This window comes from Erinaceus europaeus, chromosome 15 (assembly GCF_950295315.1).
Source record: "Erinaceus europaeus chromosome 15, mEriEur2.1, whole genome shotgun sequence".
NCBI lineage: Eukaryota > Metazoa > Chordata > Mammalia > Eulipotyphla > Erinaceidae > Erinaceus > Erinaceus europaeus.
The window spans coordinates 55,874,501-55,902,240 of record NC_080176.1 but is presented as its reverse complement, the minus strand read 5'-3'; the positions used below and the strand labels follow the sequence as shown (position 1 = coordinate 55,902,240).

Below are 27,740 nucleotides of genomic sequence, written 5' to 3'. Positions count from 1 at the left end.
TTTCAAGCCCTCTGTACCAAACTGCATGGGCAAAGATTCATGAGTAGTGAAGTAGTGCCACAGGTGTCTCTCTGCCTCTCTCTCCTCAGTTTTTCTTTTCCTCTATCCATTCAATATATAAAATTAAAAAATAAAATAAATGGTAATAGAATAGATACCTGGGAGGCAATTTCAAAATACATTACAGAATCGACATTTTGTTGTTTTCTTCATATATATATATATATATATATATATATATATATATATATGAAATAAATTAGTTTGTCATTTGACTCAATAACAGCAATAAACTAGAATGTTATATTGATGAGAGTTGTCATCTATTGATGACAATTAGGTTTCAGTATAGACTTTATTGTAAATAAACCCATACAACTTATCAAACATCTGAAAGTTCAAAAATAAATTACTAATATTAAATATATAGTTCACTGTTTCTAACCTCTCAAGTAAAGCAATCACAGAATTGTTCACAGAGTCCAGGGCCACTTGAGGTTCTCAAAAGAAAAATTCCACTCTGATTTTCATAAACAACAGTCAGCCCTCTAAGTTCTATATTACTGAAGTATTATTATAGTCACTATTTTCTCTATATTTGAAGTTGAAGATTTTCCAGTATACTTGACTATAAGAATTCTTGGCTAGACTAACAATTGAGAATTTAAAGAAATCAGATCTCAAGGAAGAGATAACATATTGGCAAAGCTTTACACAATTTGTGGCTGTTCTTAAATGAAGACATGTCAATTATTACATAGCCTATGTTTGAAGTTCTCTTTAAAAATGTGACGGTTAGTCCCTTTTTTTTTTTTTCAATTTATAGTAGGAAATACTCATATTAGGAAGAAGAGAAGAAAGGGAGAAAGAAAAAAAGAAGAGGAAGGAAGGAAGAATGAAATATCCATGCTATAAGTGGAATAATTGAACAGAAAAGATCTACCCAAGTCACTATGGGTAACATTAATTTAACTAACCCAGGGTCACATAAAATTTTAAGTTATAATATATTAACTGCTTAATACTGACAGAAAAAAAATAGAAAAAAAATATGTGCTCATAAATTTTACAATTTATTTGAAAACTAGACGCAGAAACTAATATGTATAACAGAGTATGTAATGGAAGTTGATCCTGCTCTCAGAAACCGGGGAAATTCTAAGAAACAGTGTTTGGACAGAAATCTATAGTAAAAACCTGAGCAATGAACAATGCCTGAGAACTTAGGAAAAGTTTCAGCTTTCTGGCAGTTGGGGACCCAATCTTCAACTTTTGTTTTCATTTTAAGAACACTATCCAAGATGTAAACTTTACCAGGCTTTTGACAATGAGAACTTTACTTGTAGCATTTAAAAAAAAAAAATCTCCTGGGTATCTCCACGTATATTTCAGCCTCAGCACCATTAAGAGACTGGACATGAATATTCTTTAAACCTTTGATAATTTCAAGAAGGGAGGATGGGGTAAGAGGAGTCTTTCATGCTGAAAATTTGTATGTCATTGTCCAATGTACATAACACACCTGTCATCTTCACAGGAAAAAACCCATTTGTTTTTTAAAAATTCAGCCCTAAGGGTCTCTCCTATCATATGTGACCTAGAAGACAGATAACCAGAGGAATCCTTTGAGTGAAGGAATCGGTTTCATTGCTCTCGGATGTAACCACCTCCAGAGCTGAGAAAGGAGCTGCTATTTAATTAGAGATATTAAGCTAGGAATGTACTGTTCTCCTAACAAAAGAAAAGGATTGGTGCTTAGGGGAGTTCTGGTTTTCTATACTTAACCCAGAAGTCAGAATTTACTTCTTTAAAATGATTCATCTATATGTCTTAGGCCAGGCTTTCTACATTTGCTGAGTTTATTCTTCCTTACAAATAGCTGCCCAGTGTCCCAATCATAGTGGATAAAGTTAGTTTTCTATCTTCATTGATGTGGTTCAACTTATAATAAAAGGCCTCTAGATTATTTACTAGATTAGCCATGCGAGCCGTACTCTGTGTGTAAGCCAGGGCTGAAAAATAAATATGGCAACTAACTTTTATGGGATTTGAGGGCTTTGCAAATGGATTTTGAGAAGTATGTTTTCTGTTAGCACTTGTTTATTCATTGTTGGAGAAAAAATGTAATGCTTAGATTTAAGATACACAGAGACTAAAGGTGATAATGAGATAAAAAATGTTGATTAGGTGGAGTCATGTCAGAGAGTTTGATATTGAATTCACAGGCTACAGAAATTCATTCAGAGTTTTGAACAGGTATTTTTATATTCCAGTATTGGTTTTCATAAAGCAATTAGATAGGAGACAGTGTCCAGTGTGTCTGAAAATACATCCATAGAGTTAATAGTTGAATGGGATCCTTCTCTTGGCTGGAACTTCAGAGTAGCCCAGATGATCTGGAAGAAATTCAAATGACATCAAGATTATATCTAATAGTCACCATTTAATATATTGGATAGTGACAAGAGCACTCTGTCATCATGTACAAATCATTAAACTGTGCATTTCAACTATAAATCAAATCACAATGATATTTAATGCCTTTATAAGGTAAGCCTGCCTTCTCCCTCTAACTTCAGTTACTGTTCCTGACCTATGGATCTGATAGTCCAATACCACTGAAATGTTTTGCTTTCAAGCGTCTATGTCTTTTACACTGTGTTCTCTTTGCTCAGAAAACCCTTTTCTTCTCTTACCAGATTACAGTTTTACATTTAAGGCTAAATTCAAATATTTTCATTCAAAGAGCACATCTGACTCTCTCAGTTATTCTTAGTATTTCTGCTTACACAAGATAGTGTGATCCATTTATAGTTCGTTCACTTAATGCCAATTTATTGAGGAACATTTCTGTGTCTAGGTCATTATTATCACTCAGGGTACTAAAGTGGGTATGGAATATTCCAGTACTGTTTTATATAGCACTTCCCTATTAGATTGTACATATATTTATCATAATTATAATGTTTTCACGCAGATGACAAATCATAAATCTACTTTTAAGAAAATGAGTTATTTACATTAGTTCAAGGTTGTTGAAGTGAACCACTGAGTTAAAATTCCAGTGCCTAAGGCTGATCTTTTAACTTACGTGTGTCTCTATGTAACAAAAAGAGACAAAAGCTAATAGTTCTTATTGCTTTTAAATTTTATTCCCTGATATGTCACTTGCAGCTTTACATGATACCTCTTGGTGTTTATCTTGCCTTTTAGATTTTGGTCATTGATATGTTTTGATTTATTAGTTTATATCTGTTAGCTAATACTTATAGACTACCTATTATTACAGGACACTGTTGTAGGCTCAACAGAAACCTTAACCAATAGTGTCCATGGAATTTCTCCTGATCTCCATGAATTTGTATTAAAAAGGACAAAAGGAGGCCTAAGAATAGTTTGCTTGTAGAGTGTGCTGCTTTGCCAAGTGTGTAGTTCATGTTCAAGCCCTGCCTCCATAGCACTGTTATGTTGTGCTCTCTTTCTTTCTGCCTGTCTCATCTCTACGTTAGAAAGAGAGAGAGATACAGATGGAGAAAGAGAAAAAGATGAAAACAACAGATGATTTCACACTCTTTTTTAATGTATTTTTTTGGGGATCAATTGTTTACATTTAACAGTAAAATACATCAGTTTGTACATGTTTAACATTTCCCAGCTTTCTACAAAATTGAACCTCCACCAAGTCCTCTGCCATCATGTTGGATTTTACACTATTGATCTTCTTTCTATTAATTTTATGTAGCTTCCTACAGCAGTCCACAAAATATCTCTTCAGGAAATCTCTGGTGTTTATATATATATTAATTAAATTTTGTTTAATATGCAACAAAATTAGCCTTTTCATATATATATGTTTTCTACCACTATATTAAAAAATTCAAGTGTCAAAGTCTCCTGACCTCAGATTCTGCAGTTGTCATTTTGTGAGGAATAATATTTGATCATAGAAGAGCCCATAAATTAAATACCAGTGATTCTGACCACCTACAGCTGGCTTTCATAATGCAGCAGTACCAATAGTTACATGAAATTAATTTGTATGTTACATTTTTTAGAGGGATAAGGGTCCATAACTTTCATTTTTTAATGTTTTATTTTCTATTAGTGAATTAATAATGATTTACAAGATTATAAGGGGTGTAACTCCCCCTATATTCCCCTCCCACCCACCCCAGAGTCTTTTACTTTTGTGTAATATGCCAATTCTAGTTCAGATTCTACTTGTGTTTTCTCTTCTGATCTTGTTTTTCAACTTTTGTCAGAAAGTAAGGTCATCCCATATTCATCCTTCTGTTTCTGACTTATTTCACTTAACATGAATTTTTCAAGGTCCATCCAAGATCGGCTAAAAACGGTGAAGTCACCATTTTTAATAGCTGAGTAGTATTCCATTGTGTATATATATCACAATCTTCTCAGCCACCCATCTGTTGTTGGACACCTGGGTTGCTTCCAGGTTTTGGCTATGACAAATTGTGCTGCTAATATAATAACAGATATGTATACACAGATGTTTTTGGATGGCTGTGTTGGGTTTTAGGATATATCCCAAGGAGAGGAATGGCAGGATCATAGGGTAGGTCCATTTCTAGCCTTCTGAGAGTTCTCCAGTCTGTTCTCCACAGAGATTGGACCAACTGACATTCCCACCAGCAGTTCAGGAGGGTTCCTTTGACCCCACAACCTCTCCAGAATTTGTTGCTGCTACCTTTTCTGATGTATGACATTCTCACAGGAGTAAAGTGGTATCTGATTGTTGTCTTGATTTGCATTTCTCTGACAATCAGAGACTTGGAACATTTTTTCATGAGTTTCTCAGCCTTTTGGATCTCTTCTGTGTTGAATATTCTGTCCATGATCTCTCCCCATTTTTGGATTGGGTTATTTGATATATTGTTGTTGAGTTTGGCAAGCTCTTTATATATTTTGGTTATTAGCTTCTTGTCTGATGTATGACATGTAAAGATCTCCATTCTGTGAGGGGTCTCATGGTTTGGGTAGTGGTTTCTTTTGCTGTGCAGAAGCTTTTTAAATTTGATGTAGTCACAGGTTTATGCTTGCCTTAGTCTTCTTTGTAATTGGATTCATTCCATTGAAGATGTCTTTAAAATTTATGCAGAAAAGAGATCTGCCATTATTTTCCTCTAAATATCTGATAGTTTCTAGTCTAACATTCAATTTGGAATTTACTTTTATGTTTGGTTAAATACAGTGGCTCAGTTTCATTCTTCATAATATTTTAACCTATTTTTTCCAACACCATTTGTTGAAGAGAATCTGCTTTCCCCATTTAATAGTCTGAACACATTTGTCAAAGATTAGATGTCCGTAAGTGTGGGGGCTTACTTTCGGGCTCTCAATTCTATTCCATGGGTCAATGTGTCTATTCATGTTCCAGTACCAAGCAGTTTTGATGACAATGGCCCTATAATACAATTTGAGCTCTGGGAGTGTGATGCCTCCAGTTCTATTCTTTCCTCTCAAGATTGTTTTGACAATTCTAGGTGTTTTCTGATTCCAGATAAACATTTGTAGCATTTTTCCTATTCTCCAAAAAAAAAAAAAAATGTGGTTGGGAACTTGATGGGGATAGCATTAAATTTGGATATGGCTCTGGGCAGTATATTCATTTTGATGATGTTAATTCTTCCAACCCATGAACATGGGATATCTTTCCACTTCTTTATATCTTTTTCAATTCCCTTGAATAGTGACTCATTTTCAGTATACAATTCTTTCATTTCTTTGCTTAGGTTTATTCCTAGATACTTTATTGTTTTTGTCACTATACTTAAAGGTATTGATTTCTGGATATTAGCTTCTTCAAACTTAAGTGTTTGTATAGAGGAAGGCCACTGACTTTTGAATGTTAATTTTGTAGCTTGACACCTTACTGTATTGCTTGATGATTTCAAAAGCCTCTTGCTGGATTCCTTAGGTTTTTCTATGTATACTATCATGTCATCTGCAAATAGGGAGAGTTTGACTTCTTCTCTTCCAATCTGTATTCCTTTGATTGCTCCTGCCTGATTGCTCTGGCAAGAACTTCCAACACTATGTTGAATAATAATGGTGATATTGGGCAGCCCTATCTAGTACCTGATCTGGGAAAATGCTTCCAATTTTTCACCACTAAATATGATGTTGGCTGTTGGTTTGCTATATATAGACTCCACTGTCTTCAGGAATTTTCCATATATTCTCATTTTTTTGTAGTGTTTTGATCATAAAGGGATGTTGGCTTTTGTTAAAGGCTTTCTCTGCATCTGTTGATATGACCATGTGGTTTTTGGTCTTGCTTTTATTGATGTGATGGATCACGTTGATTGGTTTATATATATTAAACCAACCTTCCATACCTGGAATAAACCCCACGTGGTCATGATGAACAGTCATTTTTAATATACTGCTGTATCCAGTTGGCTAGAATTTTGTTCAATATTTTAGCATCTATGTTCATCATAGATATTGGTCTGTAGTTTTCTCTTTTGGTTGTGTACCTGTCTGCTTTTGGTATCAAAGTGATTTTGGCTTCAGAGAAGCTGGAAGAGAGTATTCCATTGTCTTCAATATTCTGTAGGATTTTTAAAAGTAGAGGTACTAGTTCTTCTTTGAAGGTTTTATAAAATTCATTTGTAAAGCCATCTGGTACAGGACTTTTAATTTTGGGAATATTTTTGATAACTGTTTCAATTTCATTAGCTGTGATGGGTCTGTTCATGTTATATAGTTCATCTTTACTTAGTTTTAGAATCTGGTAGGTATCTAAGAAATCATCTATCTCTACCAGGTTCTCTAGCTTGGTGGCATATACTTGTTCATAGAAGTCTCACATGATATGCTGAATTTCTGCGGTGTCTGTTGTGATATCTCCTCTTTCATTTACAAACTGATTTATTTGGGTCTTCTCCCTTTTTTTGTATTGTGAGTCTGGCTAAAGGTTTGTTGATTTTGTTCACTCTTTTGAAGAATCAACATTTACTTTCATTGACCTTTTATAAGGCTTTCTTATATTCAATGTTATTTATTTCTGCCCTAACTTTAGTGACTTCTGTCCTTCTGGTTGCTTTAGGGTTCCTTTGTTCTTCTTCTTCTAGGTCTTTAAGATGTGCAATCAGGCTGTTTATTTGTGCTTTTTCTTGTTTCCAAATGTGTGCTTGTATCACTATGAACTTCCCTCTCAGTACTGCCTTAGCTGTGTCCCAAATATTTTGATAGCTTGTGTCTTCATTTTCATTGAACTCGCAAAACATTTTGATTTTTTCCTTTATTTCCTCTTTGACCCAGTAGTTGTTAAGGAGTGTACTGTTGAGCTTCCACATTTTGGGACTATTACCAATCTTTTATTGATTGTTAAGTGTTATTTTAATTCCACTGTGGTCTGAGAAGATGCTTGGGATGATTTCAATGCTCTTAAATTTGCTGATGCTGTCTTTGTAACCTAAAATATGGTCTATCCTTGAGAATGACCCATGTGGACTTGAGTAAAATGTGTATTCCAGTTTCTTAGGATGAATGACTCTAAAATGTTCAATAGTTCTAGTTTATCTACTTCCTCACTTAGCTCCCTCAAGTCTTTATTGATTTTCTGCCTAGTTGATCTGTCAAGTTGACCGAGTGCGGTGTTGAAGTCCCCTACTGTTACTGTGTTGCTGTTAATATATTGCTGTAGCTCTTTCAGTAGGTATTTGATGTATTTAGATGGCTTCTCATTGGGTGCATAGATGTTAATAATTGTTAAGTCCTCTTGATTGACTGATCCTCTGAGCATTAAGTAGTGTCCATCCTTATCTTTTAAAATTTTATTTACTTTAACGTCTGTCATGTCAGATATGAGAATAGCTGTTCCTATCCTTTTTTGTGAACCACTGGCTTGTATAATAGTTTCCCATCCTTTCTCCTTGAGTCTATGTTTGTCTTGTTGATTTAGGTGGGTTTCCTTCAGACAGCATATTGTTGGGTTGTCTTTTCTGATCCATATCCCTACTCTGGGCCTTTTAATAGGTGAATTCAGGCCATTGACATTTATTGATATCAAAGATTGAAGACATTCTAATGCCATTATTGTAGAGTTGTAGAGTGTTCAGATATATACTGCATATTTATGGTGGTCTGACTGTTTATAGGAGACCTTTCAGAACTTCTTTCAGGGCAGGCTTGGCAATAGTTGATTCCTTCAACTGTTGTTTGTCTGAGAAGGTTTTTATGCCTCTATCTAGTCTGAATGACAGTCTAGCATGATACAGTATTCTTGGTTGAAAACCTTTCTCACTGAATAATTGATAGATATCTTGCCTTTCTCTTCTTGCCAGTAGTGTTTTTGTAGAGAAGTCTGGTGCTAATCTTATGGGTTTTCCTCTGTAGGAGACTCTTTGTTTTTCTCTTGCAATCTTCAGGATCCTTTCTTTCTCCTTATTTCTTTCCATTCTAAATATGATGTGTCTTGGTGTCTTTAATTCTGGATTAATTTTGTTTGGGATCCTCTGGGTTTCTTGAACCTTTATGTCTTTTATCTTGTCTAGACTAGAGAAGTTCTCAGATATTATGTCCATCTCCATTCATATTTAGCATAGGACCCTGTACAACCTGAATCCCTGTCAGACTGATCTCACAGTCCATAGTCACAGCTAGGAAAATTCTAGATGCACTCATTTCAGGACCAGTTTTCCTTGAGTGACAAAATAGGATGACCCAACCTCCCTTTGAAGAGTGAGGCAGACCTTGCCATTGCTAGTTCATAATGAGGGTATAGTCCTGAAGAAGCCCACAAGAGGGCATATAATAGTATCCTCAATAGGTGTGACCAGTGGTGGTAGAGACAAGGATCTATCAGAGGTCTATGTCCATATCATCTATGAGGGAAGGGTTCATTACTTTAATCAGAAAAAAAAAATGCTTAGAACAATGACTGTCACAGATCCATAATAAATAGGTGAAAATTAACAAGAGCTAGTCTCATTCTATCATTGTTTGTCCATATAACTATGTTGTTCTTTGGTTAAAATGAAGAACAAAACAAGTTTTTTTTTGTTTGTTTGCAGAGCTATTTATTTATAGTGCCATCAGACTAGAAGAATATGGGGCACATGATGGGTGGGTTGGTGAACAATGCTGAATCTTTCAGGTTTATAGAGAATGTTAGAAAAAGAAAGTCTTAAGTTTGGGGACTCAGCATTAGTTGGTAATGCCCCACCTATTATCAGTTGAATATAAATACAGGTCTTTAACTGAAACTAACCTCTGAGATGCTTCCTGTTTATACAGAATCACCATGAGTCTTTAGAGGCTCTTCTGGTTATCCTCATTCATATGATGTGTAGTCTCGGTCCATTTGAGAAGTCACACTGGTGTTACAGCAGTGGCATTTAATAAGAAACTTGAATCTGTACAGAAACTCTTTGTGGGCAAGATTAGAGAATACAAAACTAAGACAGTCATCTGTAGTACTGGTGGATATTGGACCAGAGTATTAACAAGATTTGGACAGGGAGCTTTTAAAGCTTAAGCAAATGTTTGGCAGAGCAGACATATATGCCCTCCCTTATCTTCACACTTGAAGAACCCAAATTTGAAGTCCACGACAAACCTCAGTCTTGAAGAAGTTATATATGATTTATCTGATAATTGGTCTTACATTAGGTTTACAACTGTTGAAAGTATTAGAAAATAAACACACATTTCACCACTGTCAAATATTATTTTAATCCTGATTCCAAAAAAATAATATAATGATGCTGGGGGAAAAAAAGTAGAAAAGAAAAAAATGTATACTCATGGATAAAGATAGTGATCAAATAGGTCAACTATCAAAGCTGTGCTTGATAGCTTCTTTTTTTTTTCTCCCTGTTTCATTATTTCTGGGGCCTGACAGTTGCTCTGGGGAGAGAAAATGCATGCTGTTATGAGTTTTCCTGAGGAAGAAAAAAAAAAAAAAGATGGTTAAAAGGCTTTTGAGTTCAACAAATGTGTCCTGAGAGCCAAATGTAACAGGGGTGAAATCCTAGCTGAAACCCGTGGGGAATAATTTGTTGTTAGCAGCATCTGGGAAGGAATTGTGGCAAGGGCTGCAGAGTTTTTTTTCGAGAGCAAATGGAAGGAAAAGGGCTTTAAGATAGGTAGGTTTGAAAGCAGGAGGGAGGGGAGAGAAAGTGATGGAGGCCTTGAATTGAGTTTGGGGATTTAGGAAAGAGATTTAATAAACTGAATAGGAGGTCACTGCTAAAGAAGTGAAAGGCTGAGTGAAGAAATATCAGTGAAAACTGCTGTGTTAGTGTGGGGGCTGCAAATCTAAAATCCAAACTCAAATTAAATAGTTTATTACTCTTCTGACTGCTGTGATTACTAATACTGTGTTGTTTTCTCTCAAGTACTGAGTAGTTTTAAAATCTGTATTAATTATGAAACCAGCACTTGCACTTGTTCATGGGAAACTTATTGTTTACATGTTCATATTTCTTACACTTCTCAGTCTTCCTAAAACTAATCCCAGGACTGTGATGACAGGGAACACAGAACATGACCCAGTAGTGTTTTCTGGGTTTATCCTGGGACAAAGACTGGAACTCCCTGTTCATTCTTCTGGTAGCACATCCTGTTTCAACTCTTTACTGTAGTAATACTATTTCAGCTAAAAGAGTAAGAGAACATAGAATTCATAAAAAATGGAGGCAATTTTGTCTATAACCACTAGCTTAACCTTTCTTTTTCCTCCTTACTTCCCTTCCATAAGGTTTTTAGACTTGAGTGATTGAAGAAGATAGGAATCTGAGGTCAGTGTGTGGTCCCATTGCTCTCACCAGCACATTTCAGGGCTGAAGTCAACACAAGGGTTTTCCCAAGCTTCAGAGACTTTGGTGTTTGATTTTTTTTTTAATTTCTTTACTGGGTGGATTAATGGTTTATAATTGACAGTAAAATACAGTAATTTGTACATGTGCAACATTTCTCTGTATTCCACACAAGTTTTCCTTTGCCATAATGTTCTAGGACCTGAACCCTACCCCCTGACCCAGAGATCTTTACTTTGGTGCAGTACACCAACAGCTCAAGTTCTGCTTTGTATTTTTCCCTTCTGTTCTTATTTTTCAACTTCTGTCCATGAGTGAGATCATCCTGTATTCATCCTTCTCTTTCTGGCTTATCTCACTCAGTTGTACAAGGATAACTATGAGTCATTTTACCAAAAAATATAGAATAGTGGTAAAATGTAATGATATTAGGATTCAGTCAAAGTTCACTTTTGGGTCAATTTCTTTTCATTTATTTCTTTTAATCTAAAATATTTGGATAAAGTTTATCTCTAGGTACTTTTAATCATTTTTTTTTTTTTTGCCTTACTATGGATTATCTAGAATGATCTATCTGAGCAAGAACTAGGCAGGAACCAAATGTTCCATGGATTTTTGAATGTTTTAGGAGATTCAAGTCAAATAGCATCTGTTATTTGTTGAATTGCATAGCTTAATGATCACTGTATACTTGAACTCTGAAAGACCCAAGTGTTGAATGTTGAACTCCCAGTCTGTCAGTTCTCTCACTCAGTAAAGTATGTTATTGCAGGACATGAGATAATGTAAATTTGATTTGAACCAGGATATTAAATTTTCCTACCTAAATGTTATATATTACTATTATTTATTACAGAAATTTTATCACTACATCCTAGGTATGGCTTATGATGGATCTATGTGCTACATGATTTATCTAAAGAATGTCTTATGGTATATAGTAAAAGTCAGAAAGCCAATATTTGAAGTTGGATTGATTTCCAGATTCTATGCTTTTCTATTATGTAAGTACTTCAATCACAAAGAAGTTAAATTACCATGTAACTATTTTATCCTAGAAATGTGACAATATATGTTAACTACCTGATAATATTTTAGACCATTTATAATATGGTTTTATTTCTTCTGATTGTTGATTCTGGTACCAAAAATTATGAAACTACTGATATTTTATTTTATGATAAAACAAGACCTATACTGCTTTCCATTATCATTCCACTTGATGGATAAACTAATTAAGGAATATGCTTATTGAGTCAGTATATGATAGATGAGGCATGTATCATCCTATTAAGTGTACAAATCTTTATCAAAGTATATCCTGTAGGAAATGATTAAACTGGTCAAAATATTTAATGAGGGTACCTGGTTCCCACATACAGGGTGAAAGCTTCACAAGTGGTGAAGCAGTGCTGCAGGTGTCTCTCTGTCTCTCCCTCTTTATCCCTATTTAATTTCACTTTCTCTTTGTCCTACAAAATTAAATAAAAAAGTAAAAAAAAAAAACAATGAAATATTTAATGAAAGCTAAGACTGTTTATGATTAAAAAATTGAGAAGATTTGAGAAATAACATTCAATAAGGTTGTTTAATGAAGTGGGAGTGTATAGCATAATAGTTTTGCAAGGAGGCTCTTATACCCGAGGCTCTGAAGTTCCAGGTTCAATCCTGGCACCACCATAAGTCAGAGCTGAGTAGTGCTCTGGTAAAAATAATAATCGTAAAAAATGTTTTAATGAAACTTTGTTGCTATATTAAAAGAAAAGAATTTAGAAGTTCAGATGTGTACTTTTCTCCAAATTTTCTGGAGTAGCATCATTATTATAGCCATACTCATCTCTAAGAATAACCTAGTAAGAACACTGTGGGTTGTGCAGCAGACTCACATACCTGAGACATCAGAGGTCCCAAGACGAAGCTCTGAGACTACAATAAACTGAAGAAGAGCAGTGCTCTGATCAAATGAATAGAAAAAACAAAATCAACCAAAATGTGCATTTCTCTATTCTATTGCTAACTAGTAACTCCTAACTAATGGTTGAAATTATAATTTGTGAAGTGTACACATTAAAAATGTAAAAATCAAAGTATATGGCAGAATAACTAAATTATAATTTTTCATTTAAATATATATGTATGTATATATTTAAAATATGTATATGTCACTTGTGGCGGCGGGACTCAGAAAAAGGAGGTTTGGAGCAGAAATGGAACTCAATCCTTTATTTGCACTGGCACCTCAGAGTTGAGTGAGAGAACAGCAGTTTGGGCCATGTGGAGGTAGCAAAAATGGCCACATCGCACAGCAACCTTCCCTGCGTCTAATCACCAAAGTGAAAGGTGGGCAAGAGAGTGAGGTACAGAAGAAAAAGGGCTTTTATGGGAATACCTCTCTCGAGAATGGGAAGGGGGAGGAGTAACCATAGCACTCCAACTATCACAGGGTATTGACAATGCCCTGAGGGCACAACATGGCAGAACAGGCTCTCTGAGAATGTCCCAACTCTCATGGGAACTAGCAATAGACTGAGGGGGCAACATGGCAGATGTGACTGCATCTGCACAATTTCCCAGCATCTCCCCCTTTCCTTATATCTAATGGCCACAGTATAGGAAATTTAGAGTGGAGCAGGCTTTAATGTTTTTAAGGAATGCCATGCTCAGGTGGGAAGATGTAGGATGTTTTTGTGGGTGAGGGAAGACTTACATGGCCGCCAAACTTGTGAGATTATGTGTCCTCCCTGTGCTCAACCCCTCTGTAGAGAGAGAGAGACTTACCTGGAGGGACTCATCTCATAGGTTAAGCTCTGCTAGGCTCCACCATCTCCTCACAAAATTTCTACATCTTTCCTTATCTTTCTATCTAGTCACCGCATTAGGATGGGTCAATGTCTGTAAAAGACTCCATCTGTGACAGAGGAATAGTAGTGTAGGGGTGAGCAGAAACCTTTTGGGCATAAACCTGAATGATATAACAAAACAGGAAGGGACAAGTAGGGGAGCAGTAAGAGCCAGTGTGATGTCAAGGGAAGGCTTGGTGTGTAAAGGAACGTTCCCTGTCTTGGGGGGGGGCAAGGGTTCGTAATGAGGGGGAGTTTCCTGCCTCAAAGTGCAGGACCTGTAGGTGGGAGGGCATGGCCCGCCAAGCAGAGGGGCTATTTGGCATTGTATAGTCCTCAAGGCAACAGTTTGCAAAGTCTATGAACTGCTCAGGGTCAGTCTTTGAAAAGCCAGCAGCTCCGGAAACATGGGAGAGGGAATCTAGAAAACCCAAGGAGAAATCTCTGTGCATCTCCCAAGCTCTAGGATCAGGGTCACAAGAAACTAGAGTTCCCTGTCAGGGAACCAAAGTGTGGCCCAGAGCAAAATGTTCCAGAGACAGAGAAACAGTAGAGGCTTTGGCAAACCTCTTCATTAGTAGAAAGGCAACCCATGGTGGATGGGTAGCCAAGTTTACTTATCTGGGGGATGGGCGGTTTAGGTCCCACGTTGGTGCTGGTCCCTGTTTCAGGCACCATTATGTCAGTCTAGCTTCACGAGCGGGAGACAGACAACCAGAGACTCATGGCTGAGCTGTACGCAGTATCTCTATTCACGTGGAACACAGCACAATCTAAGCCATCTTAAACACAAATCCCCCCTTTTGGTTGCCCTTGTTGTTTATTGTTGTTATTGTTGGATAGGATGGAGAGAAATCGAGAGAAGGGAAGACAGAGAGGGGGAAAGAAAGACAGATACCTGCAGACCTGCTTCACCACTTGTGAAGCGACCCACCCTGCAGGTGGGGAATCGCGAACTCAAACCGGGATCCCTAAGCCAGTCCTTGCTCTTTGTGCCATGCACACTTAATCCACTGCGGTACCTCCTGGCTCCCACAAATGTATATATATTTTAAATTGCTGCCAGGGTTACTGAAGGGGTTCAGTGCCTGCATGATGAGTTCACCTTTCCTATTGCCCCCACTCTTTTCTTTTTAGTTGATAGGAATTTGATTGAAACAGAGGCACAAGTAGAAAAGAAGAGGAAATGGGACACCTGCAGCACAGATTCACTCCTTACGAAGCTTCCCCCCTACAGGTGGGAACCAGGGCCTTAACCCCTCGTCCTTGTATATTGTAACATGTATGCACCACCATCACAGTTACCTTTATTTTTTAAAAAAGTTTTACTTATAATATTAATAAGAAAACATCACAACACCTGGTATGTGATGCTTATGTGGTCCTGGAGATCCAACTCACACTTTCCACTCCTGTACTTTACCAAACAAGACAGAAAGAAAAAGAAAAAAAAATTAAAAGGCCCCTGGAAGCAGTGGATTCATAGTGCAGACAGCAGTAACACTGGTGGCAGTATAAATAAGTAAATAAATAAGAAATATTTTAGTGACATTCATTTCTGAAACCACATGGCCACAGATGATTTTATTTGGCTACTTCATTTAGTAGAATGATTTATAAGGGAACTGTCATTAAATCTTCCAATTTTCTATTTCTAATGTGTCAGTGGTTGGCTGTCTGAACTTAGGGAACTTGCTTTGTAACATAAGACCTCTTTTTCCTTATATTTAAATGATGGTGTTAGTCTATATTCCACAAAATATTTTAGTGCCTGTGTAAAGTCCTCAAAATTCCAAACTCATCCTACCCTGCCATTAATATTGGTGAAAGAAACCATTCACCCATTGACCCACATCTATTGCCTCAAGTGTTTCAGTCATGCAATTTTATGCAACTTTAACAAATCATAAAATCTGAATGATGTCTAGGGAGAAGTAATAAATATTTAATTAGAAAACTTATGGTGCCCTCTTTAGGCCATTCAGCTAGATTACCAAGTTAGTAGTTCTAAGTCTAATCACAGAGGACTATTTACTCAGGCATTTATTTATCTTTACATATTTAGTAACTACGTTCTTTGATGTCCAGTGCAAGGATGAATTACTCTAAGATATGGAGAATAACACTATGATACAGTTAAAAATATTTTCAAAGTCCTTGAGGTAAGAGATCTGCTCATAGTAAATGAAGGAGTCAAAGAGAGTGCGATAATCAGAGTAACAAGAAAGCAAGAAAAAGTGTATTGTAGGACTGGTAGCTGAAATCAAGCAACCTTGACCAAATCCAACAAAGGGGATATGCCTAAAGTTGTATATGTGTGGGAGGAAACTCTTAGAGTACATGTATGATAGCTCACTGTCATTGTCTAGAACTGAACTGACTTGTTTTCACCTTAGTTACATTGGAAGATTAGATATGCAAATTTGTTGATTTATTTAGCAATTGTTACTGAGTTGTCGTGGAATAGTAACAAAATCTCTTGATGTACAGTGGGAATATCAATTACTTTAGGATGATACTGTGATTATAAAAATCCAGGGAGAGAATTGAATTATACAGCCTGATTTCTGTCTTTTTTTTTTTTTTTTTTGCCTCCAGGGTTATTATCGCTGGGGCTGGGGCTGGGGCTGGGTGTGGGCATTACGAATCCACTGCTCCTGGTGGTCATTTTTTTATTTTTATTGGATAGGACAGAGAGAAATTGAGAGGGGATAAAGGAAGATAGAGAGGGGGAGAGAAAAATAGACACCTTCAGACCTGCTTCACCACTTGTGCAAGCCACCCCTCTGCAGGTGGGTAGCCAGAGGCTTGAACTGAGATCCTTGTTCTTCGTACTATGTTCTTCGTGCTTAACCAGGTGCGCCACCTCGCAGCCCCTTTGATTTCTGTCCTTTATTCCATGCTTTTTATCTTGTTATCATCATTATTGGTAATGCACTATTCTTTCTTAGTTAGAACACTAGGAAAGAGAGATAAACCAGTAAAGGCAAGCATGGGTGTGTGTCTTCATGGGCGTGATCCTGATTAAATTCTAACACCTTATGGGCTGTGCCAAGTGCTAGTGCTGTAGTGTCTCTGTCTTTATCTCTTTCTATAAATAAAAAATGGCATAGTAGTGAAATTGCACATGTGTTAAACCTCCACTAAAACTTAAATAAATACAATAATATAAGTAAATAAACAAGGCCTCACACATGCAAATCCTCTGGTCTGTCACTGAGTGGCTTTCCTAGGTCACACGTGAAAATTGTATTTTCATGTTACATAATGTTTTTATTTCCAATTCTTACTAGTATTTTGTGTACTGCCCAGTTCTTACTAGTATTTTGTGTATTACTATACAGGAAAATAATATCATTAAAAACTATGGAGGCTCTTATTATTGTCTTCTCCCTATTTCCTAGGTCTCTAACATTCACTACCTCAATTTTTATTCAGTAAGGAATCAATGAAATAAATGCTTTCACAGTTAATGATACTGTGGCTCCCCATCCCTAGTAAGTCTCATTCACTCCCAGTTTACATGCAAAAATCTTTTATATATTTTATGAAAATTTCTAATTGCATATAAAGGTTCCTCCTTTTACATATCTAATGAAAATTCATTTTGTTCATAAGCTTTTCTAAATTAGTTTCAAATTTTCACCCCAGAGTTAATTTAGTTTTAAAAAGACTGATTTACTTATTTAATGAGAGTTTTGTGTCTCTCATATTGACATCAGCCTCAGTTGAATGAAAATAAAATTGTTTATATTCTTAACACACTGGTTCTTCCCAATTTACCTCTGTCAGTGGTGATATCTTTCTCCTGGGCTTGAAAACTTAGGTTTGATACTTGTTGTACATGTCCTTAAATTTTTAAATATAATGAAAATGTATATTGTCTGTCTTGGTAAATAAGACCTCATTCCAGTGATAAAGTATCCTAACATTCAAATGAAAAATAAAAGTAAACTAAACAAGCTCCCACAACCAATAGTAAAACCATGGAGCCAGAAACCCAAAAGCTTCCATTAGAAAGAAAATTAAGAAAAATAGACAAGTAGAAAACAAAGAGAAGTGGAATGTCTAAGAACATGTTGGGTCAGAACTAGGCCAGACTACTCTGTCATATGTTGAATGGAATATTCCATCCCCTGAACAGTGTAGCTGCTAATTGAAAATGTCTTTGCTATTTATGGTGGCGGGTTACAAAATCCCCTGTAATTATAACTTCAAGAGCTAACTGCTTTGAATTTTGCTTCTGTACTTCCTGTCTTGCTTGTGCTTATAGGCTTGGAATAGGCTGTTTTGGGCAGCTTAACCCAAGGTTGGGGCCAAGCACTTTCTCTGGAGTATTCCAAGCTCTGGCCCACCAGTGTAATAAGCTCTTTTTGCCTATCTTGGGCTCCATCTCATTATTGGCTGTAACAAAAGTTCTTTATGGGAATATTAACAGGATTCAGGTCTTGACAAATAGGATTCTCCAGGGCTAGGAAGTGGTAACAGAGGAGTATCAGCTCTTATATGTGCAAGTGATTATTTGTTTTCTAGTATCACTTTGACTGTATTTATTAAATTCAGTGATTTGCTTTCAGGCTGCTCTTGCTTTGTGTGTTTTTTATTTCTTATGTTTGCCTAAGCTGGGTTTCAACTATCATTTGTATTTCTTCCTTAAATAATCTAATACATCTATGAGTTCTTGATGGACAAGTCTACCTAAAGTAACTCAATTTTACTTGATTGAAGTATCTACTAAGATTAAGAATTAGCTCTCGAAACATCAGTTCACTTCCTGAAGAAATAGAAGAAGTTCCCATATGGGATCAGCTGTGTGCTCTCCCCAGAATTTTTTCATTCTTTTTTTCTCTTTGCCTCCAGGGTTATTTTTGGGGCTCAGTGCCTATACTACGAATCCATTGCTCCTGAAGGCCATTTTTCTCATTTTTTTGCCCTTGTCGTTATTATTGCTGTTGTCATTCCTGTTATTGTTGTTGGATAGGACAGAGAGAAATTGAGAGAGGAGGGGAGACAGAGAGAGGGGGGAAAGAAAGACAGATACCTGCAGACCTGCTTCACTGCTGTAAAGCCACCCCCTTTTCCCCGCAGATGGGGAGTCGGGGACTTGAACTGGTATCCTTTCGCTGGTCATTGTGATTTGCTCCATGTGAGCTTAACCTGCTACACTATTGCCTGACCCTCAGAATATTTTTTTTAAATTCTTTTATGCCTGTGTTTATTTTTCTTTGTCAGCTTCTTCTTTATTGAAATTTTGCATAGAAACAACATCAAACAGGAAATTATTTTTATTTGGGTAATCTGAATGCATTGATATAAAACCAAGGGCTAAGGAGAGAGCATAGCATTCTGCAAAAAGACTTTCATGTCTGAGGCTCTGAGAACCCAGGTTCAATCCCTAGCAACACAATAAGCTGGAGCTGAACAGTGCTCTGACCTTTCTCTCTGTATCCCTCTCTGTGTATCTCTCTCTCTCTCTCTCTTTCTCTCATTAATAATAAAATAAAATATATTTAAAAATATATAAAACCAGTTTTTGCATTTAGGGGGTGTTTAGGAATACAGGTATACATATAAAAACTTAAAAATAATACTAGATAACATCATAAAATGTTCTGATTGAGAACAGTGAAATAGAAACATGAGTAATTAATGAGTGTAAAGGACAGGAAGGCATATGTAGGTATTTAAAATATTTCAAATAATTCCAGCAAAACATGACATGGGAAACAAATAAAATTTTATCCTTCTCTATTATTTTATCTCTCATAATATCCTGTATTTATGCACATTGACCAGTTCAAAAATCAAGGTACCCTCTGTATTGCTAGGATTATATGTAGACATGTATTCCCAAATAGCTTGTAGATGATATTCATTCCTGTAATACTAAGATAGAAGCAGAAAGAACTGCTATTATTGTAGATTATTACTTCTGCCCAGAGATGACAGGAGAGGCAGAAACTATTCAGAGCTCCACCTAAATTGCAGTTTTAAGCGCATCTGATGTAGTACATGTCTGGAGGTGGCATTTCTAACCTTTTTATCAACTGGGTTCCATGGATCAGAATAAATGATAACAATAGCTCACCGTGTTCTGCTGGACAGATTTGCTACTTGAAACACGGTCAGGGCCCTATTAAGAGAAACCACACCGCCCTAATAGGGAGCAGATCACAGACCAGGTCTCTCTGAGGCTGTGTCTCTCTGTGTGAGGGGACATGACCTTGCCTGTCTTTTTTTTCTGAGGATCAGTTGAATGATAGACTTCTTTTCTTCCTCTGAATTGTTATAGCAAGAGGAAAGGAAACATTGCAGTTTTTTTCCCCCTTTTTTCCTTCAGAAAAGAGACATGGCCTGTTTTAACATCTCCATTATCTATGTCTGTCCACAAAAGTTCTATTTGAAAAGGCCCTGTGGTTTCACAATGATGACAAGCCCTTTCCAATAACACTTGCACTGTCCACAGGGTAACTGGGGCTCCATTTTAATATATAGAATACCAATAAATTTACTAACAGACCCCCAAACCTTCTGTATGCTGACCCACCTCTTAGATTTTTCTCTTGTCTTTCCTTTCATGATTCATATCCTAGTCCTTTTTATGTCCATGTGCTGTAGTTCTTCAAGTCATAATTCAATTCTGCATTCTCTCTGAAGCAATCCTTACTCATTCTGCTTTATATTACTCTGTCCTTCGTATGAGCTCCTATATATTATTCTCCAGGCCCAGTGTAGACGCTCACAACATGTTCATCTACTTATAGTATAATAATGAAGCACTTGATCCTGTTAGATTTTTTTAATATAATTCTTATATTATCCTCTATACATTTTGTATCTTTTCCTAATTATCCAATTTTATATGCTTTCTCTATTACTATAGGTATTTATATGTTTCCCTTGAATTTTATAGTGTTATTTTGTATGTATATGAGATATTAAAAACATATATATGTATAGGTATATATATTCAATAAATGTTATACTCAGTTTTTTTCTGATTTCAAAGCACATAAAATCAAACATTTTTAAACAAATGTTTTGATTGTATTTATTTGTTACTGGATAGAGACAGATAAATTGAGAGGGGAGGGGAGATACAGAGGGAGACAGAGAGACATGTGCAACTCTATTTCACCACTCATGAAGTTTTCCTTCTACTTGTGGGGACCAGAGGCTTGAACCTGGGTCCTTGCGCACTGAAATGTTTATACTTGACCAGGTGCACCACAGCCTGGCCCCCTAAGTCATGCATTTTTCTGAGTCATAAAATTACCATGAACTTTAAGTGCTGTGATTATAATGTCCAATACTATCCTTGAGTAAAGGGAAAGGGATATATAATCTATCATATAAACAGTGTTAACCTTTCAAGGTAAGGTCTGGCAAAAGAGCTCACTTGGATAGTACATTGATTTTCCATGTGTATGACCTAGGTTTGAGACCTGCTACCACCACAGTGAAGGAAGCCTTGGTGATGTGTGGCCCCCGCCTCTCTCTCTCTCTCAAAAATCATAATAAAGCTGTAGGATTTTTTTTTTTAAATTATTTAGGTATCATCTTATCTTGACCAGAAATAGGCAAGTTACTTAGTGTCATAAGAATTCTTGCCTTAAAATACAAATAAAGACAACAGTGAGATACCATTTTACACCTGTGATAATGTCATACATCAGAAAGGATAGCAGCAACAAATGCTAAAGAGGTTGTGGGGACAAAGGAACCGTCCTGCATTGCTGGTGGGAATGTCAATGGGTCCAACCCCTGTGGAGAACTCTCAGAAGGATAGAAGTAGACTTACCCTGTCTATGACCCTGCAGTTCCTCTCCTGGAGATAAATCTTCAGGAACCAACCACACCCATCCAGAAAGATTTGTATATACCTATGTTCATAGCAGCACTATTTGTGATAGCCAAAACCTGGAGGCAACCCAGGTGTCCAACAGCAGATGAGTGACTGAGCAAGTTGTGCTCTACATACACAATGGAATACTACTCAGCTATTTAAAATGGTGATTTCACCATTTTTAGAACATCTTGGATGGACCTTGAAGGGATCATGTTAAATGAGGTAAGTCAGAAACAGAAGAATATGGCATGATCTCACTCACAGGCAAAGTTGAAAAACAAGATCAGAAGGGAAATCACTAAGCAGAACTTGGAATGAAGTTGCACCAATGTAAAAGACTCTGGGACTGGGGGTGGGAAGTGGTGAGAGCTCAGGTCCTGGAACAGGATGGAAGAGGACCTAGAGGGGATTGTATTATTGTGTGGAAAACTGAGAAATGTTATGCATGTACAAACTATTGTATTTAGTGTTGATTATAAAACATTAATCCTCCAATAAAGAAAAAAATAACAAAAAAATCGCAATAAAAATTGTAAAAAGTTGAAAAACAAGATCAGAAGAGAAAACACTAGCATAACTTAGACTAGAGTTGATGTACTGCACCAAAGTAAAAGACTCTGGGCTGAGAGGGGGAGAGTTCAGTCCTGGAACATGATGGCAGAGGACCTTAGTGGGGGTTGAATGGAAATGTGGAAACTGGGAAATGTTATGCATGTACAAATTATTGTATTTACTGTTGATTGTAAAACATTAATCCCCCAATAAAGAAAAAAAAAAAAACTCATGCCATAGCTCTTAAAGAGCTAGCATATTTTTTTTCACAATGTAGTATCAATGCTAGATACAGTTGTATGTTTTAATGCTTAGTCATCTCATCCTTTCACATTATTGACAAATAAGACTCTTCATTTGATATAAAGTACATCCCATTTTTTTCCTCCTACATTTCTAAATGATTAGATATGAACATTTCTAGTTGTGAAATAGATAGTATTGGAATGTATTGCTGGGCTTGCGTCATGGGAGAGAGACCAGAAACTCGTGGTGGTGTGGTAATACAATTCTTTATTTATGCGGGAGCCCAAGAGTTGGGTGTGAGCACAGTGGGTTAAACCACGTGGCACCAAACCACAAAGGCCGGTATCTGCCTCCCTGTCTGCACATCTGCCCTCCTCCAGGTTGGGACATGGGAAGAGAGAGAAACCAGAAACATAAGTGACTTTTATAGGGTAAAACCGGAAGTGGCAAGTCAGAAACAGAAATGGCTAGAAAGAAGGGACAGAGAAAGGAAAAAGGCACACTGGGAACTTCCTTAGCAACTGTTGCAATGGTTTTAACTGGTGGGATTAATGTTACCCTGCAGGCAGGGTGGGTCTCAAGGTAGAAAGAAGATAGATCAAAGGAATGGGTGGGGAATCTTTCAGGCAAAACAATAATTATGTAAATAGGCCATAGTGTCAGCAATGGAGGATGGAGCAGAGTGGGAAAGGGGGCTGGTTTAATGCCCGACAATGTATATGAGTCCTCTTAATAATTTTAACTGTTTATTCTCAACAAATGGTACCCCTATCCTCAGAAAAGAAGCATAAATTCTAACTTTCCCTGGTAGAGTTCACTTTTGAAACAAGCAGCCCTGTTAGAAAATAGGATGAAGACATGTGCAGAAAGTTTTGTGAGACAGAGATCCAGATGGCCAATAGACATATGAGAAGGTGCTCAAAGTCAAGGATGATCACATAAATGCAAATATAAACAACAGTTAGTTACCACTTTACGCCTGTGAGAATGCCACATGTTAGAAAAGATAGTAACGGGCCAGGTGGTGTCACACCTGGTTGAGTGCACACATCACAGTGCGCAAGAACCCGGGTTTAAGCTCTCATTCCCCACCTGCAGGGGGAAAGCTTCATGAGTGATAAATCTGGGCTGGAGTGGTCTCTCTGCCTCTCTCTTTCTCTGTCTCCCCCTTCCCTCTCAATTTCTCTCTGTCTCTGTCCAATAACAAATAAATTAAAAACAAATTTAAAAATGACAATAAAAACAAATGTTGGAGAGAATGTGGGTGAAAAGATCACTTCTGCACTGATGGTGGGAGTATAAATTGGTTCACCACTTGTGGAAATAGTTTGGAGATTTCTCAGGACACTAGAAATGAATCTACCCTATGGCCCAGTAACTCCTCTCCTGAGGATTTACCCAAAGGAAACAAAAACACTGATCAGAAAGTATCTATGAACACCAACATTCACAGCAACACAATATGTAGTAGACCAAATCTGGAAGCAAAGCAGATGCCCAACATCTGATAAGTGGTTAAAAAAACACCTGCAATATATGTACATGATGGAATACTACTCAGCTGTTAAAGATGATAAAGTCATCTCCTTTGCATCATTTTGGATAGAACTTGAGGACATCATGTTAAGTGAGATCAGCCAAATAGAAGAGGACAAAATACCAAATGATCTCACTTTTAAGTGGGACTTAATATTTAAGACGAGGGAGGGAGAACCCAAAGTAAAACATGGACTGATCACAGGGTATTGCATCAAAGCAGGACTATGGGGAAGGAGAGGGAGAAAGGGGTGAAAGGGGATTTTGTGGTCCTGGTGCATGATGAAACTACATTCAATGTTACCCCACTCAATAAAAAATCCAAACATTGAATTGGATATGCTTCAATGTTTCTTTTCTTTTCTTTTTTTTCCTTTTCTTTTCTTTTTTTGCCTCCAGTGTTATTGCTGGGGCTCAGTGCCTGCACTAGGAATCCACTGCTCCTGGAGGCCATTTTTTCCCTTTTGTTGCCCTTGTTGTTTATTGTTGTTGTTGTTGCTGTCGTTGTTGGGTAGAACAGAGAGAAATTGAGAGAGGAAGGGAAGACAGAGAGATAGAGAGAAAAGATAGACACCTGCAAACCTGCTTCAACACTTTTGAAGTGACCCCCCCTGCAGGTGGGGAATCAGAGACTCGAACACAGGGATCCCTATGCCCGCCCTTGCTCTTTGCACCATGTGCACTTAACCTGCTGCGCAACTGCCCGGCCCCAACTTCAGTGTTTCCATTAGAATGGAATTGTTCTATTAGTACACTGTATTTTTATTACAAATAATTTAGTAAAATATCTAGACTTTATAATCTTTGCTGCTAAATAAAATGCGTGTAATGAAAGTTTTAATTATTAAAGATGTGCATTTACAAGTGAAGATCTTTGTGCTTTTTCAGAGTAGTACCCTTGCTTCTGTGAAGGAAATTCCACACAGTAGAGTCTCTGGCCTCTCAAATGCACACCATTCATCTGTCAAGTTTCTTTCATTTGAAAATAATGAGCAGCCAAGAGTTTGAAAAACTAAATCTATTAAGAATATTTATGCAGAAAAACTATCACTAAACACCTCCATTCACTCATGTAATGAGATTGGCATCACGATAAAATTCTTGTCTTGTAAGATAATGATCTTATGGCTTTTTCTGGCTCTTAAACCAAAGATAATTGGGTTAATCTCTGCAGGAAGTCCATCTGTTTCCAGTAAACCATTTTAATTGTGGATGACTTTATTTCAGAAATGTGGAAAAGGTCTTACCACTTGCTTCCTGATCTAGGGAAATACAAGAAAGGATATCAAAATTTAAAATGCAGAGGCATGAAAAAATAGAACTGCCACAGTGGATTTGCCAGTCTGCAAATAGTGTTATATACAGATAGTAATTTTTGTTTTAGATTGTATATTTTATATTTGTTATACAGCCATGGCCACTACTCACTCACAATTTTTTGTATTATATTTTTATTAAGAATTGAAATGTTAAATACTAAATTACTTAGTTGTTAAAAATCAATTAATACTTGTGCATCACTCTTTAGACAATGCCATGAAATTTATAGATAGGTACCATGGCATCATGACATAATTTATTAATAAACTTTTAGAACTATGAGGATTATGTTTGTAAGTCTGTCATGCATAACTTTATGCATGTAAAACTTGGCTGCATGCTACAATATATTGTGACAGGTTTTAATTATTTTATATGTGCGGATGCATGTTATCTGATTCTGTTATCTAAACACATTAAAAATTGAGACTAGATATATGTTTTATAACTAGCCTACAATTGCTAGGGATATATTAGGAAGGTTGCATATTTTGTTTTTTATATCACACACATTTTTAAATGTTTGTTGTTTCTAAACAATGGGCTAATTCATACTTGAATTAAGATAAAGGCTAGTTCATTTTCAAATGCAATTAATTTACATGATCTCTGATAAAATACTCTCTTAACATATTCACCTCAGTTTGTTGTATTTTCATATATCCTAGAATGGAATACAATGTAAATATTTTCTCCTTTCCAGACTCCAAATCTAAATTTGTGGATTTAGATCTCATCTCTGTTACAAACTAGTGGCAATGGCCCTCAACATAGTTATTTCAGGAAAGAGTTCCTTTTATGTAGTAAGTACTTTCTTATTAGGGTTTTTGGTAGCCATGTATATCCCTTTACAAAAACTATTCAGAGCATCATGCTGGGTGCACAGACTTCTGATGCTGAAAAGTTTCCAAGGATTCCCCAACCTCATAGTTTTCCCCTATAGTAAAGGATGTCAGATCATGAAGCAAAATCTACTCTAATGAAACAATTATATACATCACTATTTTAGAGTGAGAAAAAATTCTTTGTTTTATGTTTCATACTTTGGGAAGTAAGACTGAATACAAATATTTTGCTTCTCACACAAATAAGAGGTAAGACTACCACAGAAGAAAGGTAATAGGGGCACAACATAAAACTTTTATCTTCACTCATTCATTCCACTAACTCAATATGTTTTTATTATTATTTAACTTTTGATTGAGTTTTCCTAGTTATGTCCCCAACCTTTATTTTTTATTGTTATTATTTATTTAATAATAATCAACAAGACCATAGGATAAGAGGGGTACAATTCTCACTGCCAGAGTTCCACATCCTATCTCCTCCATTGGAAGTTTTCACATTCTTTTTTTTTTAATTTATTTTTTATTTAAGAAAGGATAAATTAACAAAACCATAGGGTAGGAGGGGTACAACTCCACACAATTCCCATTCTTATCCCTCTGGGAGTATGGACTTAGGATCATTATGGGGTACAGAGGGTGGAAGGTCTGGCTTCTGTAATTGCTTCTCCACTGGACATGGGAGTTAGCAGGTTCATCCACACCCTCAGCCTGTTTCTATCTTTCCCTTAGTGGGGCAGGACTCTGAGGTAGGGTTCAGGATATGTTGATGTTTTACTGAGCATCTTTCATGTGCAGACACAACAAAGGCAAGCAATGAAAGACAAAAAAACAGAGCCCCTTCTGCAACTCTTTATCACTTATAGTCTAAGAGGAAAATTTGTATGTATATAAGGATACAGTTATGAAGATATTACTATTGTTGTACCCAGCATTACAAAGGAGAAAGACGTGGCAAACAAAAGGTAGGCCACAAATGGGTTTACTCTAGAATGGGTTTGTGTTGGGCACTAAGAGGCAGATAGAGTGTTGGTCACTGCTGATTGTAAGATTTCTATAACAAGAAATGTTATGTGGAATCTCTTTATTGAAATATTACAGGATATACTTGAAACAGTTTGGGAAGCCTGGAGGTTGAGGGTTACTATAGAGATATATAAATCTCAGATTATTTAGGATTTGAGGCTATGATGACATAGTTTCCATTTTTTAACATAAAAATACACAGTAATCCTTGGGTGTTTATAAAATTGATAAATAAATTTACATTGTGTTAAATCACATACAACAAAAAGTTATGTTTTGATTATTGTAACTGTTCAGTTATCACGAAATAGACAGTATTGTACAATGATTACCACTATAACTAATAATAATTTTCAATACTTTTTTTTAGTGTTACAAACAGAAATTCTCTATTTATTAAAAATAAATTAAAATGTATGTGTTCTTGACCATGCCTTCTTCCTGTCTCAGACAAACTCTGTCGATATGAATCTGCTTATTCTAGGTTTTCATATGCATGAAGTCATTCATTATCTGTTCTTTGGTCCTAGCATTTCATTGTTTTCAACTCATGTAGTCCACCAGGGCTTTTTGAGGGTATCTAATTAAATTTTTGTTTTTGTTTTTATTTTCAAATTTATATATCTGAATTCCTCTCCAGAGGTAGGATATGGAATATAGTAGACTGATATAGGAGGAACTTCTAAAAGACTTATTTGACTTTTGTGGTGAGAGGTTATATAGTGCATGTGAAGTTATA

The 27,740-nt window shown here is 36.4% G+C and overlaps 1 pseudogene; it reads left to right on the top strand.

Annotated features, from left to right (window-relative positions):
* The first annotated feature begins 9,271 nt into the window (after positions 1-9,271).
* On the top strand, positions 9,272-11,107 carry LOC107522726 (ATP synthase-coupling factor 6, mitochondrial-like; annotated as a pseudogene).
* Positions 11,108-27,740: the final 16,633 nt, after the last annotated feature.